The sequence below is a fragment of the Danaus plexippus genome, chromosome 20 (genome assembly GCF_018135715.1).
Source record: "Danaus plexippus chromosome 20, MEX_DaPlex, whole genome shotgun sequence".
NCBI lineage: Eukaryota > Metazoa > Arthropoda > Insecta > Lepidoptera > Nymphalidae > Danaus > Danaus plexippus.
In genome coordinates, this window is record NC_083550.1 from 3,481,011 (window position 1) to 3,494,700 (window position 13,690).

The 13,690-nt window shown below is 28.4% G+C and overlaps 1 protein-coding gene across 8 annotated transcripts in view; it reads left to right on the plus strand.

The window, feature by feature from the left end:
- Positions 1-13,690, plus strand: part of LOC116773864 (facilitated trehalose transporter Tret1-like) — a 61,867-nt gene that overhangs the window by 31,940 nt on the left and 16,237 nt on the right. For 2 of the 8 annotated variants that reach the window (XM_061523693.1, XM_061523695.1), the window contains exon 1: positions 8,420-8,662. The exons of 1 other annotated variant lie outside the window; for it this stretch is intronic. The gene's annotated coding sequence lies outside the window, so the exon portion shown is untranslated. Of the gene's footprint in view, positions 1-8,407; positions 8,663-13,690 lie in introns of those variants that run through there. 5 more of the 8 variants (XM_032666400.2, XM_061523694.1, XM_061523696.1 and 2 more) reach the window with 4 other exon arrangements.

The window sequence follows — 13,690 nt, forward strand, 5'->3', positions numbered from 1 at the left end:
TACAAACTTTTTGCTTAAACTTTGACCTCAATGGTGGCAAGAAACTTATTAATGCTTCATTAATGTAAGCTAGTATTAGTAGCAAATAATTAAAATGTCATATTTTTTATTGGGTATCAAACTTTTGTGGAGTATTCATTAAGTTATAAATAAAATAAACATGTATATAAAACATAATTTATTCAAAGACAACTTTATTGTATTCACTAGTTACTAGTCCATCTATGAGGATAAGTTTTGCAAAAGTGAAATTGTAAATATTATTCCAAATACATAATTTATAACCTCAGATTATTGATTGATCGCTGCGTCAAATAGAAAAAAAAAATTAAATTTAGAATTAAAATAGAACATTTGTCAGCAGCCGTAACTACGGGAAGTTGAGATGAAAATGTCTGTCAATCAGCTTTGTTTTTTGTCGAATACCGCAAAAAATTTCTTAAATTTTTCTCACAATGCTCTGGATGAGCACAGAATACGCTTGGTGCTTGAGGTGTTTCAGCGTGGTCACGCTCATGGGATTGCATATTTTTATGACGAGATCCCAGGTGATAGTTAATTGCAAACTATTTCCTCTATGGAAAGTAGGAATTGTCTTATTTCAAGAGCTTCGCGGAATATTTTTTGGTAAAGATCTGTCTTTAGGAGCTAGATTCTGTGATTTGTTAAAACGGATGTAATGGTTTTACCCTTCCACTGTGTGGCCACACACTAAAGGCAGCCAAATGGGACGTCAGATTTTTTTTAAACAAAATTCAATCAATTTTTTTCGAAACCATATTAAAAAAAATCTGTTCCCACTGAATTGTTTTGTTTATCAATCTGAAAATAATTAAAGTCATAATTTTCAGCATATTTGAGTCACTAAAAATTTATATGATCTTAATAATTCTACTTCTTTTTGCCATTTTGTTGTCACGAATTTGTATATCTGGAATCCTCTTAAATAAAGGTTATTATATTTAAACCAACAGCGTGTTGTCCATCGAGTCGTTTTTGTTTCTTATCGTACATTAATTACATTTGGCACCAAAAGTACAATCTCAAAACAACGAATTCGATGGCAAGATAAATTAAAGTACAAAGTAATGTTGTTAAATGTATTCGGTTTAAATTTATCTCCTTAAAAGAGAGGATGTAATAATTCCAAGAATGCATAATTGATATTAAACAAAACAGGGTTTGCATTGTCAATTCTAAGAAATTCTTGACAACCGATTACATACATACATTACATTACATTCTGTTTACATACTTATAAATATTTGGTATAAACTCTTGATGTCAGAGGTTTGATGATCACAATAGCTTGGCACTATAGTTCAATTGGCAAAGAGAACGAAACGAGACATCAGATATTTCCACGTTCGAGTCCTCTCTGGTTCTATATATTTTTTATTCTATAGTTTCTAATTTATATTGTATTGTTTATTAATTTGTTTCCTTCTTTATAACTAAATAAACATTTACATAAAATTTATTTTTTAAATGCAAATCATCATGTGCTGTACACTGTATGTAGATATTGACGTCCATAGATAAAAATAGGGTGCTGACCACGCCATAGCTTCTCATTCCTCTCTTCTATAAATTTCTAATTATTTTTAAAAGCATCTTAATTTCAAATTCTCAAGTTTCCATGGCAACAAAGACATCTATATCAAGAAATCCATGGATGTTAAAATTTACTTTAAGATGCATCGCTTATCAGAACACAAAAAAAAAAAATACCGACTAATTTTCAACCGCACTTGCAAAACAAATCATTCGATAAGTCATATTAAGATTTAGCGGTTTAATTCTTGTAATTATTTTAGTCAATTATAAGGTAACGAATGGAAATTCTTCAAAAAAACCAACCTCTAACTTTGTCGTACATAATATTCAGCTGTTTATTAGGAGTCATTGATCCTTAAGAAATGATTTTTTTAAATTTTCTCACGAGTATAAATGTATGCAAAAACTAGAGACTTAATTTTATATTTTATGTCCTTGACTTTTTGATAATTGAGTTTTTAGACTTAGCAAAACCAGATAATATAATAGTAATCTTTTTTTGCAACATACAACATAATTTCTCTTTACATATAATAAGCAAAATTGCATTAAATTTCATAAAATTACGCACTAATTGTCATTTATCTTTTACACTGGCACGCGTCATCTCTTATGGTATGGAGAGGAGTTTGGACGGGGGAGGTGAGCGTTTAACGCGCGTAAGTTATGGGCCCCTCAAACCTACACCTGGGTCGCAAGTCTCATTCATTGTTGAAGCTCCTCTTCCTGCAACGGGATGGATCTTGCAGCCGCACGGTGAATCCATTGAATGCGGAAAAGCTTCGTCTCGAGTAACATAGATCAAAAAATCTTGCATCATATTGGACAAGCAATAATATTCTAACACTGTTAGACCGATTTCAATCAAACATATCTGGCAACCTCTGCTAGGAAAACAGGTTATCCAAAAAAAAAAAACCGCAGACACGCACACACGTGATGTGAAATTTACAACACTCGTCTTTTTCCGCCGGCGGTTAAAAGGTCCGGGAGGCGGTGGAATAAACAACCGAACCCTAAGAGATAAGGAACCCTAAACAAATGATTTGCACCCAAGTTTTTTAATAACTATCATCATAATTTTTTACTATAAATTTCTATTGTTTTTAATTATCAAAGACAACCTCGATTTTAATTATACCTTTATATAAATCGTTATTATTGTGTTTCTTGTGTATTATCGTACGATTTTAGCGAACATTCATATTATTTCCTATCGGGCAACACGTTTCAACTTTAGTAAAGTGGTCCGATTTTAAAAAACTTGAGACGAAATCTTAACCTTCCAATGAACATGTTTTTTTAAAAGTTATTTTAAATGTCTCAATGAAATGTCTTATAAACGTATGATTTGTGTAAAACAAGGTGCCACTTGCCAGTGTGTGGAATTACGATTTGTATAATTTTCTCTTATAAGGGTTATTATCTTATAGGATGTATTTTCTAGGACTGCGCGTTTATAAATAGATCTTATCTTATCTAATAATTAAGCTAAATAAAGTCAAGCTCAAATAAACATATTTTAACAAAGTCTTATTATGATATAAATATAAATATTAAAATTATATTTTGCACAGAAACTCAAGTCTACATATAAATTTAAATTATGATAGTATGAATCAATCAGCCGAATGTTTAATTTGAAAAATAATTTATATGTGGTGTGTGACAGAAGAGCCAAACATTAAATAAAAGAGGATTAATATATTGAAACATTTGATGTATTTAAATGTACGAAGATTTATATATAAATTAATAATTCTTAGCACTCTCCGCATGAGGTATGACGATGCTTTGGGGCAGGTATGTTAGTTTTATTTCTGACCGATAGATGGCGCTGTTGATAATTTATTAAAAAGTATGGCCCTTTTACATCGTTAAAAAAATAAAAAAGTTAAATAATTAAAAACAAACAATAAATTAATTAATAAATTTATTATTTATTTTAAAAGAAAAAAATATATTAACTAAATTCAAATAAAACTCTTTTAAACCAACACCTTATTTTACAACTTAGAAGTTTCTATTGAATAATCTTTTACCAGGCATCACGATGTCTTTTGACAATTGAGGACAAAAATAGTGACCTTTTGATTTTATATTAGCAAATTTAAAAACTAGATATCGCCCGCGACTTTGGCTACGTGACTTTCTGAATTGAGCTTAGAAAAAATGTGTAGAATTTATTAAAACAATAGATATAAAGATGTCACGTGACTCAAGCAAAATACAAAATGATATGACGTGATACCAAGGCGACTACACAGAATTCCGGGATAAATTTTAGCCTATGTCGCATGTCTAAGCAAAATATTTGTAAAGTATCATTAAAATCAGTTTAGTAGTTTTTACATGAAAAAGCAACAAACAGACATACATACGTAAAAACATCTTTACAAACTTTCGCATTTATAATATTAATGAATACATATATAGAATAGTAATTACTTAATATATATATACGGAATGTGTGACTGGACATATTTAGTACAAATCAAAAACTCCTGGGTTTTATTGTTTAGTTTTATTTTATTTAGATAATAAAGTCGCAAGATACTCAACTAACATATATATTTAACGTCTTTAATATTTAAATTTAAATAGCTAAAATATTGAAAAAACAAGATATTATGATAAACTTAAAAAAGTCCATTGTAGGTCAACCGATGACACATAAAATAATATAAATTAAGAAAACTAAGTTTTGTTAATATGACAAGACAATATTTTTATAAAAAAAAAATCACTTTCAATATATATTTGTAATAATTAAATGATATACATATAATTTTTAATATTTTTCTTGTGTCGGCTTTGATTTCAAATTAAGTTAAGCTAATAAAAAGGTTATTCCCTCGAACACTAAAACTTTCAGACTCCTGCATTTACGACTCCAAAGTCATTGTACTCCATCATTAATTTATATAAAAAAAATACAAAGGGTTTATGCAAAAACACGTTTTAATTTTGTTTCTGCTTCTATTTCGTTACTGGGTTTAGAACTGTCACTTTTACAAGCCAGTAGGTGGGCTAATAAAAGGTAACTTAACTGCTTTTGTATTTAAAAAAAAATACTTTAAGTAACGCAAATATTTTTTTTGTTACATTTTTTAAGTCGCGTGTCCAGATATATTTTTGTATTAATGTGACAGATGTGACGTCACTATCAGTCGCTGATTGGCCGAGCTGACAGTGATGGCCGTGATCTCATAGCTTCCGTCTGGATGTGTTTGTCTCGGCATGTGGCGTTGAATTACCATTTATAAGATAAATTATGATACGGTTTCATAAATACCCAATCAATATAACTTAAAATATTTAAATAAAGTCTTCTATGACAGTCGCTCTGAAGTGACATCTTTAAAATAAATCTTAATATAAAAACATCAAGGTGTTAATACATTATTAAACAATTAATTCGTACATAAATTATTCCACTCTTGATTTGACAGTCAACAAATATAATGACATATTATAATGATGAAAAAAAAAAAAGAAATTAAGCAGTGTTGCTAGACATAAAAAATGTTGTTTAGAATGACAAATGGGTGTAAAATTTTGGCTCGTGAATGCACATTGAATGACTCGAGATTGTAAATCGATAAAAAATATTAATTTATAATTATTAATCCTCCAGAAAAGCCTGTTATGTTATGTAAATCCGCAAACAGATGATTTTTGTTTTGATGACAAGACATTTGTCACAATTAGTCTTTTTTTCGTCAGTATAAATATTCATATGTGGTAATTTAAATTAGTAAATATACATATATATACACATAAAGTGTGTTAGTTTGTTATAAGATGTATATTATTATAGTATATTATGTACAATTACTATAAAGTTTTATAAAAACGTATAATTATTTTTCCGTGAGATACAAGCCTAAATTATGTAACCGTCTATATAATAAAAACTATAGTAATTACAAAAATTATTACTTATTATAACCTGTATTAAGGATTAGATTTCATAACTCACAAAGTTTATAGTTTAAAGAATTGCAACATTATTTTTTTTTTGTTTATTATTTTAAGGAACATCAGCAGTCGTTAAAATTAAAATTTATCCGTATCAAAACAAAAATCTCTTTATAATTCTGAACAATGTATGCTTCTAAACAACGACAGCAAGTATCAGTAATCACTATTATAGTAATGTTTCAATAAAACTAATTATAATAATATAAACAATTATTTTATATAAACAATAACATCAAATATATAATAAGATCAATGTATTTTACTAAAATATTCTAGCTTTACATTAGTATAGTTAATAATGAAACACAAAAATACAAAGTTAATTTTGTGAACGGATTGCTCGTAGCTTGTGACATTGATTTTGGCACAATAGATTTTGCACTTAAACATGTGCCTGACCTGTACAGATTACCGGCATGTGTTATCTTATTACTGCAGTCAAGGCTCAAGGTCGTTTAATACAACTATCATAAGTACATAGTAAACATAATTGTCCTTAGTATTAGCATTCAGAAACTAAACACCGTATGTTTTAACGTTATATATACACGAATTTACTTCGATGTCATTATATAAGGTTAATCTTCTTTAATGTATACAAACTCAAGCTAAGGTTACGATATAATAATTAATTACCTACTGTTATTCGATTTCCGAGTGCTAATTTAATGTGATTTTTTATTGATTGGAATTCAAAGAATTATGAATGTCCTCATATATATTTAGATTTCTGAATAAATTTATTAAAATATTGTACAATAAGACGCGATTGGCTCTCAATTTTTGTAGTGCGTCATTCAATTCTAATATAATATTTCAAATTAAAACTTGAGCGTTTTAGCGACATACAAAATATATAGAAACTTCAACGCTTCGCTCGATTAAGTTTATCGTTAGCTTTTTAATTTTATTGCAAGCTTCAAATAATTTGTTTTAGAGAGAAATTGTGTTACTTATTAGGTACATACGTGTGTAATTTTATGCAGACATGTCTTTTATTAGTTACTAATTAGTTATATATTTCTAGATCTAGAGAAGGGTATAGCAAAATATGAGTCTCTCTAAATACTACTCCGTCATTATTTTATACAAAACAAAATTATTTCATATTGTATAAAACTTGACTAGACTTAGGTATTTACCTTTTTATTGGAGCAAAATTTTATAATGTAATACATTTTTTAAGTCGAAATATTTAATGATCGTGATTAGCAAATTATATTTTATATTCTCGCATCTCCAATTTTCGGACAACATCCAACGGCTCACAAAGAACCGTTAGTGCTCAAAAAGTTCCGCTTACATAAGAACGTAAGTGTAATAAAAAAATCGTGACAAAAAAGCTGTCTTGATTACCGACGTCCTGTTTCATCTTAAAAAAATATTTTGTACTTGACATGTACAAAATATTTTTTTAAGAAGAAATTTATCCTGTCCCTTCCATTCAACACGACACTGGCAGTATATACTGTGCACGTCTTTGCACGGATGAAGGCCATATTATAAAAAAAGAAGAATTTTATAATCGGTGATTAGAATTAGGAATTTATCACTTTTGGTTTATTGATTTTTGGGAAGAGCATCTCTCCCCTTTTGGAATTTTATCTGCTGATCAGTAACCTTTGTTTACCTAAAGTCGAATCTGCAGACGAGTTTTTTTTTCTAGACATTAGACTAACAATTTGGTAATTTATTTCGTAAGTCGTAATACGTCCGTTCTGGTAAATTTTAGAAACATTGTAAAGCAACGATTGATTGTTATTTATATATTTCTATAAATCGAATAATATAAATTATAATGGGTAGTCTTTAAGAAAATTTTCTTATATTTATCAAAGTGTACTTCTATATCTTCAGTTAATTTATCCAGTTTGAATAATACCCACGCTGCGTTCAGCTATCTGGTTGGTTATTTTGTGACGCAACTGGTTTGCTTCAACCTTTCTTCCCATTAGACTCAATGATAAAAAATACATCAATCTCCTATCTCAGACCATAAACTCGATGTAAAATGATTTCTCTTCACATTTTTTTATGTTTAAAATTGGTATAAAAAGCAATTAATTAAATAATTGATTTAAATAATCTTTAAATTATTATTTTGGGTTATATACATTAGAAAAAATATGTATATTTTGTAGCAATATTGAAGTTCTTTAAGATGGCGGCGCGTGATTTGAGTTATTAAAATTACAATTCGTTAACCTTTAAGCTTGCGAGAATTTAATGTCAAATAATGTTAAGACATTCCATTTTCATCGGAAATGAGTAGCGACATAGAACTTATACATACCTATGTGTATAATAGGATTTGAATTTGACAAATGTATCAAAGGAATGGGGTTAAAAAATTAAAGAAAATAAGGGAAGAGACACGACTTATTGTGTGGATAAGAAAGTTATCTATAATTTAGTTTCATTTCTAAATAAGAACTAACGCAACTGTCAAAACAAACCTACACATAATCTACGTATTCTTAATAAGTTTATATTATATTATATTTTTTAATAGAATTAAAATCTTCGCATCTTCAATCTCACTTATAAATTTTTCAAAGATACCATTTTAAATAGTGTAACTATTGTGATAGTAAGATTTCATGTGTGAATTATTACGAATCATATAACATCGCTTGAGACTATTACCGACAATTTAAATATACCTACATATAAAATATAAGCGAGAAAAATGTTTAACGAGAATTAAATCGTTCAATCTTACTACAGGAATGTTGGATACGCAAAAGTTTACGTGGCAAGGTGTTTCCTATGAAATTTATATGTAAAAATTTAAACAAAACATATCCAGTTAAGATTTCCTTTTCCAGCGTTTTGATGGTTAATTAAACTGGTGGTTTGAAGGCTTCTCCTCAGTTGCTTACATCGGCCAGTGTAGGACGATCGTACGGATTTTACCGGCTAAATAAACTGCTGCGATCAAATCGATTCTGGTATAGCAATCGCTTGTTATAAAAGTTTACGTCGTTTGTGTTAGTTTGGGGAGATTTTTTTTTTGTTGTGAGATAATTGTGTATATATAGATCTGACTTAGTGGGTATGTTTTAATTCACGTTTGATGTAATTTCGGATTTCGAAGTGTCGGTGGTTATGTTGAACGACGGTACACAAATTTGAATGTTAAATGTGTAATTTCGATTATAAATATTATATTTTTAATAATTATATGTATTTTGTTATTTATGTACGTATATCAAAACATTTTATGAACGAAGGAATTATTTTATTTTTTTTATTTTTTTTATTGCATTATTTTTATTTTATACACATAGTATTATTATTCGTACTTTATTATTGATATAACAAATACAAATTTGATATTAATGTACAATTTTTTTTTTGTATTTAACAACTTACGAAATATGCAGATTGCGCAACCTTAAGAAATATACATACAAACACGCTAATAGCAATAATATTCTAATATTTTTATATAAATAAGCAATTGCAATAAAACAATATTATATATTACATTATAATGAATTATGTTTAATTTACATATTCCACGCATTTTAAGATCATAGTTTTTTTTTTTATTGCACAGATAATAAAAAGAATGTCAGGGTTAATAAGAGACAAATTTTCAGACCAATAATAAATATAGTTTGAGGGAAAAAATATTTTCATATATTTTGTTATATTCAGATACTAAAAATCAATTTTGTAGTTCAACTTGAAAAAGTAATAAAAGTCGTCAGATAAATCTATCCATTAGCAGAATCTTCAAAATTTACAACCGTAATAATGATTTTTATATTATTTATTTAAATTTCCAAACTATACATAATATTAAATTACATCCAGACGATTATTTATATACATATTTTTATATATAAATATTAGTATGAATACACTTAATAGCATTATGATATATATTTTTTATCATTATTAAAAGATCCGTTTCAACATTACGTGTTCGTATTATTTATTACATGTACGAAATCAGTTTTAACATATATATTCATACTTGTAAGTTGTATGTGGATACCGTATGCTCTTTATCGTCCAATAAAAGTCACAAAGCCCTTGACAATCATGTCCATTCGGCTCGCCATTTAACTATTTCCTCTTCATTTGTACAACAATGTTCGACTAAGAGAAGATTTCTAATTCGACTGCACATTTTTGTTTGTGTTTTGAAAATATACTTCAAAAATTAATGGTAGCAATTAATGAAATGTGTTAATTAATTTACTTCTGGTTTGTATATTCATGCATTTTTTTTTATTAGAATGAAAATTTATTAATATTCATATATATATATATATATATATAATTATAATTTTAATAAATATATCGTCTCTAGATAATATTGTCAAAATTAAGTTGTCATCTTTTTCGATTATAAATTACTCATTAAATTAAAATGGTTCTCACGGTACAGACTTCGTTCCTGTTAAAATCAGTCTTAACTATTTTTTCTCTGATTGACAGAAAGTGTATCATTTTGTCCACATTACTGCTAAATAGTATCCCGGATCATTTTTCTGATAAACTTGCTTTTTCTAATTATCATAGTTTGTGAATCTTTATCCAAACATGCGTGTCGAGAATCCCATTTAATTTGGAATGATCATTTGTGGTAAAGTAGCGGAGAAGTTGCAGTGTGCACACGACCTTATTCTGTTATAAGTGCGTCTCCTCAATCAGCTGTCCATTTGCTGGTGGAAGAGTTATTAATTTTGTTATCCTTCTGCTGTTATATTTTTATTCTTAAATTATTATTATACATTCTTTTATTATACATTATACACGTACATTATTTTGATAGAATGAATGTCACAACCAATTACGAGCACTTTTTAAAAAAAATAACGCAACCCAAAAAGTAAAATTATGTATATTAGTTACATAATTCAATTATACCATGAGAATAGTAAGTTTCACCTGTCCCTCTTATTTAATTTTGTACGTATATTTACACGATTCAACTAAGTTTGATGAGTGGAAAGAAAAAGGCGCGTTGTTAAATTAAAAAGTCGATGTTTTTATCTTAATCATAAATTGATTTTAATATAAATTTATGGTCAACGGTTATGTCAATAAGCAACTTTACCGACGTTTTTTAGCAACCGTGTACCCGGTTACCCACCTATCTAAATATTAGAATTTTTTATTGTGTTAAAAAAAATTATGTAAACATTTTTTTCTTAAAATACGAATATCCACCGACAATAAAAAAATAAGAATAATAATATAGAGTTATGAATGACACCTGAAACCAGTTTGGGGCACACCAGCTAGACAATCCGCATTTATTTGTTGGTGCTGAACAGATGCCGTTCGAGAGAGAAAAAACGCGCTGTTATTTCTTTTATTCTATCTAGACCGAGAGTTTAGTTATTTTAGTACGTATTATATTTTTGGTGCAATCAGACGTGTTTTATTTATGGTGTTCCCATCACAGGGAAAAATAAAGTTATGGAACATCTATCGAGAGCTGAATTTTCTAGGTAAGTAAAGTTTATATTATATATTTAACATTTATTGTTAATGTTTTAATTATAATTTTGTGTAATAGTGTTATTAAGAAATTGTATAACATAATAATTAATTCATTAGGTTATGTGCAACTGAAAGATGTGAATATTTGAAAAAACTACATACTTGGAGAAAATGATAGCGATTCGAGCGGGCCGTCTGCCAGTGATGACGAAGGTTGGTTTCCAGCGAATAGAGCTAGACGTCAAAATTCAAGTTAAGAAGATAATTCAGAGCATGATGAACCAGAAGATTCTGGAGATACAGGAGAAATTTCTGAGAAGTAGTGGTAAAAGCTAATGCATGGATAACTTCTTTACTACTCATCCCGTTGCTAAACATAGTTATCGTGGAATCTTACAGTTGTTGGCACAGTAAAAATAAGCCCTACATCCCTAGCGTTATGAGAGCAAATAAGACAAGGGTGCAGTATTCGACAGTTTTTAGATTTCATAAAAACACTTAGTAGTTTTTATGTTCCTAATAAAATAAATAAAGCTATCATTCTATTATCTACAATGCATTCAGATGCATCGGTTGATGGTGATGACAAGCGAAGACCAGAAATTATATTTTTTAATAAATATAAAGGTGGCGTTGACACCATGGCCGATGGGATTATTTTCAACGTGCTAGACGTTTCTTCACTTGCATCATATCTGATTTATTACGAAAATAAAATGATTGCTAAAAAACTACACATCGACGTCAATGTATGCGGAAGCTAAGTGAAGAAAAATCATTGCCGATGATTGACCACAGCACGGCGAATACGCAAGTAATCCGTCACTTCTCGACAAAGATTGCTGTTGAAAGTATTTTATATTATGCGCTATCAGAAACAACCGTGATAAATTCTGGTCCAGTGGTTCCAAATGATTAAACCGGAATAAAAAAAGTGACAGGTTGTTGTCATGTATGCTAGCTACGCTTTGCCGATAAAAAAAAACAGCGAAACACTCATAAGAGCTGTGCCAATTGTCACCAGTCATTATGTGACCAGTACTAAATTAATCTTACACAGTGTGTTAAATGTTAGATTTAATGTGATTAATTATAGAAAAATGTTATATTTCTTTATTTTTGAAATAAAATTTAGTTGCATACATTTATAGAAACCATTTTCAATTTAGTTTCAATACTTTCTACTGTGGGTACCCGGGTACCAGGTTGCTAATGCGGCGATGGCTGAAGTATAAGCTTATTAAAAAAAAAAGCACTCACAACTAACTTTTTTTTCAGTTAAAAAACGACGATTCGAGGGCTTAAAATAAAATATTGAATTTTCTTTGAGCTATTCATACAAATACACCGCGGTAGGTACCCGGGTACCCGGTTGCTAACATAAGGGTTAAGTCTTGATAGTAGGGAAATTTTTAGGTTTTATTTGTGTACCAGTTTACGGTACAGTATCTACTAGCTGAATTGATCTTACATGTATGTAATCTAACGTAATATAAACGCGGAAGATCACTATGAATGTATTAAAAAACTTTACCTTGACCGACCTCAATAAAATATATTTATTTAGATATAATTTAATAGTGCTAATAAATTAAATTTAACGTATCCAAAGACTTAATGAGATGTAACATTAGGTTGGAAGAAGCAAAAGATATTGTTTTCATACATTATGCTAAAACCTTGGTTTTGCTCGTAAAATTTCTATATAGAGATAACCTTATTTTATTAATCACATGACATATTTAAATATATTTAGTTTAAAAGTTGGAAATCAAACAGACTGAACATGAAGGCTGAAATAAATTTCGGTATTAGTTTTTATTTAAAGCAAAAGTAATTATAATTTTTGAAGGATCACTTACAACATCAAATTATCGCTATAAATATGGTGAAAAATATTTTTAAAACCGTTTAAATTATTACTGAACATTTTTTTGATATCAGTGCGCATTAAAAGAGGTATTCGTACGCCTGTTAACATTAATTTCCGTTCATTGAATTCGATTGATTTCAATCACATGTCGTTGCTCCTAATATTACATACTATCTATATATATATATATATATATATATATATATACATTATACCCTTTTATTTTATTCGCTATTAAAATAATTTATATATTAGTTGAAAAAACAAAACTTTTATAGTTTTCCGTCAACCGAAAATGAAGTTACAAAAAATAGAAATAAAATTATTTTTTATTGGTTTCCAACTAACTAACGACGAAGATGATATAACAGTATTTATGACTCTGATTCATATAACAAATATTTTCCCATATAAACATCAGACGGATTTGTTTTAAATGGATTTGGAATTAATGTTGAATAATTAAAATATCGTGTGATATTAAAAAATCATAACAATTTTGAATAAAACGCCCGTTCTATAACAAACAACCAAACGCAATTTGTGTATGTATTTAAAGCAAAATTATCATAATACAATTTCACATTGAATGTTTTAGGAATAAAATAAAATTTTAATATTAAATATTATATCAAATTATAATACGTTATTTGATATCTACGTATAAAATAAGTTAATAAATAACTCATACACAGGACCATTTCCGGTTTTATATTAAGTTAAAAACCTGTGCCTGTGTGGGTACTAATGAGGCCTTTTTTCTAGAATCGAAAGTCTCTTTCTTTAATTGGGAGCAAGTGTTACAGATAGCTA